Below are 3,303 nucleotides of genomic sequence, written 5' to 3'. Positions count from 1 at the left end.
AAAAAAAGAAGAAAAGAAAAAATTACGGGAATAAAAATAAACAAATAAAGAAATAAAAATTAATAATACTAAAATAAAACTAATTAAAAGAAAAATTATCTAATCTAAGAAATCAAACAACGAGTAGTTGTCAATCACAATCAATTCCCGGCAACGGCACCAAAAACTTGGTGCGGAATTTAAAGTCTACAAACTAACCGGCAAGTGCACCGGGTCGTACCAAGTAATACCTCAGGTGAGTGAGGGTCGATCCCACGAGGATTGATGGATCAAGCAACAATGATTGAGTGATTGGCTTAGTCAGACAAACAGAAAATAGTGTTTGGGTCTCAATTGCATCAAACAGTAAATTCAGAATATCAGAAAGCAAGCAGTAAACAAATTGTGAATAATATATGGAGAAACAGTTAAGACTTCAGAGTTGTCTATTTTCCGGATTGACTTTTCTTACTAACTATTTTAATCATGCAAGATTCAATTCATGGCAAACTATATATGACTAAGCCCTAATTCCTTAGACCTTATTAGTCTACTCTAACTTTCATCAATCGCCAATTCCTAGGTCACTTAATTCCAATTAGAGGATAAAGTTCAATTATAGTTTATGTGCCACAGAAACTCTAATTACCCAAATATAAAAGGATTATATGTCACGTATCCCGTTAAGTCCAGATAATTAGAAGTTTAGGAGAAATTGTTTTCAAGCTGTTGTTCAAGTAAAGAGGTTTTCCAAGTTAACAAGAACTCAATTAGAACAAGGGTCATACTTCCATTCCACCCCAAATTCATAAGATAAAGAACGAAAACAATTCTTGAAATAGAAATCAATACATGAATTAAAATAGAAAAATAATAGTATCAATCCATACAATAGATAGAGCTCCTACCTTAACAGTGGAGGTTTAGTTGCTCATGGTTCAGAGAGAAAAACTAGGATTCTGAAAAACTGTAAATTGTGGAATGAGGTAGAAGAGAAGAGAAGAGAAGAGCCCGAAGGGCTGATTCTTTTTCCCTTTTATATCTAATCCTAATTAATGTAAATTATAATTTCTAAAACTAAATAATATCTTTTCCTATTTTAAAATAAAAATTAAAGTTTTAATCAGAATAAATGAAAGATCTCACGTGGCTCGTGCATTGGCGTGGGGACCACTTGATTTATTAGACTCAGAAGCATGGCCACGCCTAACTTGCTTAGAAACTGCGCCTAACTTGAATGGCACAGTGAGAATTGGCGTGCAAAGCTTGTCTTGCGCCTAACTTGAGTGTTGTTGTTGTGCATTGCACCTAACTTGAATTTTCTCAAGTTAGGCACAGCCCTTGCAGAGTTGATGGAAGAGAAGTATGGACTATTATATATCGTTGGAAAGCTTGGAAGTTAGCTTTCCAACGCCACTGAAATCACATCCATTGGACCTCTGTATCTCGAGTTATTTAGGTTTGAGTGCAGAGAGGTCAAGGTTGACAGTATCATTCGCTTTCTTCTCATTTTCTGCAGAAACTCCATCAAATTCAGTCGAATGCTTCCTAAAATAAATAGAATTGCACACAACTCAAAGTAGCATCCATAGTGGCTAAAATATAATTAATTCTTGATTAAACTCAACAAATTGAATGCAAATTCACTAGGAAAAGATAGGAAAGATGCTCACACATCAATCATCAGATTGAAGGAGTAGACTTTGATCAAGTCTTTGCTCCTATTATTAAACTTGTAACAATAAGAGTCGTTATTACTTTAGCTATGTCCTCTAATTGGCAGATTCGTCAATTTGATTTTAACAATGCATTTCTAAATGAGGATCTGAATGAGTTTGTCTTGATGAAACAACCACCAGGTTTTCACTCTGGTCAATCCAATCAGGTTTGCAAATTACATAAGTTCTTGTATGGATTAAAACAGGCTCCTCAAGCCTGGTTTCTGAAATTGGCGGCTACTCTTGATAATTTTGGATTTGTTAAGGCAAAATCAGATCATTGTCTATTCATGAAACATACTTCTCATTTGAAATTATATATATTAGTCTATATGGATGACATTTTGACAACAGGAAGTGATCCAACAACAATTCAAGACACGATCAATAAACTTTACAGTGTATTTTCATTGAAATATTTAGGCGAATTCACGTACTTCTTGGGTATTGAAGCTCAGCAATTATCCTCAGGGGTATATCGTTTGTCTCGAACAAAGTATGTTAAAAGACTTATTAATCAAAGCTGGTTTGGCAGAGGCAAATGGAGTACTTGCTCTTATGGTTACTACAGCTAAACTCTCTAAAAAGTGTTGAGTCTGCAGCGGAATTTTGACTTCTAATAGATAGAAAGTAATATGAAATTGAACATTACTCACAATAATACACTCATTATATAATTATTAAAGAGAAAAAGGAAATAAAATGAATAATTGCTATAGATGTGAATTCCTTTGATTTTAATTGAATTGAATACATTTTGATTTCACTCATTTATATAGTTTCCTAACTTCTATAAATAACAAGATAGCATACTATAAAATAGTTTCCTATAAAAGCTCCTTAACTATCGACTATTTTCTCTCTTTCATCCTTTGTCTGCCTCCCTTTGTTTTCTCTCTGCCTTTCTTTTATTCTCACAATTCTCCACATCGTTCACAATTTGAAATCTACTCAAATTTTGGATGATCAAAGTGTGGTATTCATATCCGGTTGCATCATTTTTACAATGACTGCATACGTACCCTTGTTCAGGATCAAACCAATCGTGGTTCCTATATTTCTCCAAGTAATGCCTAACATGAAGCAATATTGAGCAATTCCAAACAGTGTTGGAACTTATTTCCTGACACTACTTTAGTCAACATATCAGCAGGATTTTCATCTGTGTGTACTTTTATAAGAGAAATGTTACCTTTCTCTATAACATCGCGCACGAAGTGATATCTTACATCAATATGCTTGGTACGAGCATGATGAACCTGATTTTTAGCCAAATGAATTGCACTTTGACTATCACAACTCAGATTCACGCAATCTTGCTTCAACCCAAAATCATCTAGAAGATCCCTTAGCCACAATGCTTCTTTCACCCCTTCTGCTACTACCATGTACTCAGCCTCTGTAGTAGATAGTGCCACTATAGCTTGTAACATCGATCGCCAACTAACTGGAGCACCTTGTATTTTATATACATAACCAGTCGTAGAACGTCTTCTATCTAGATCACCAGCATAATCAGAATTGACAAAGCCGCTGATTTGACATGATTTTTCACTAAAGCATAAACCTGTGTCAATGGTACCCTTCAAGTATCTTAATATCCACT

The sequence above is a fragment of the Arachis ipaensis genome, chromosome B05 (genome assembly GCF_000816755.2).
Source record: "Arachis ipaensis cultivar K30076 chromosome B05, Araip1.1, whole genome shotgun sequence".
Classification (NCBI taxonomy): Eukaryota; Viridiplantae; Streptophyta; class Magnoliopsida; order Fabales; family Fabaceae; genus Arachis; species Arachis ipaensis.
This window is presented reverse-complemented; position numbering follows the sequence as displayed.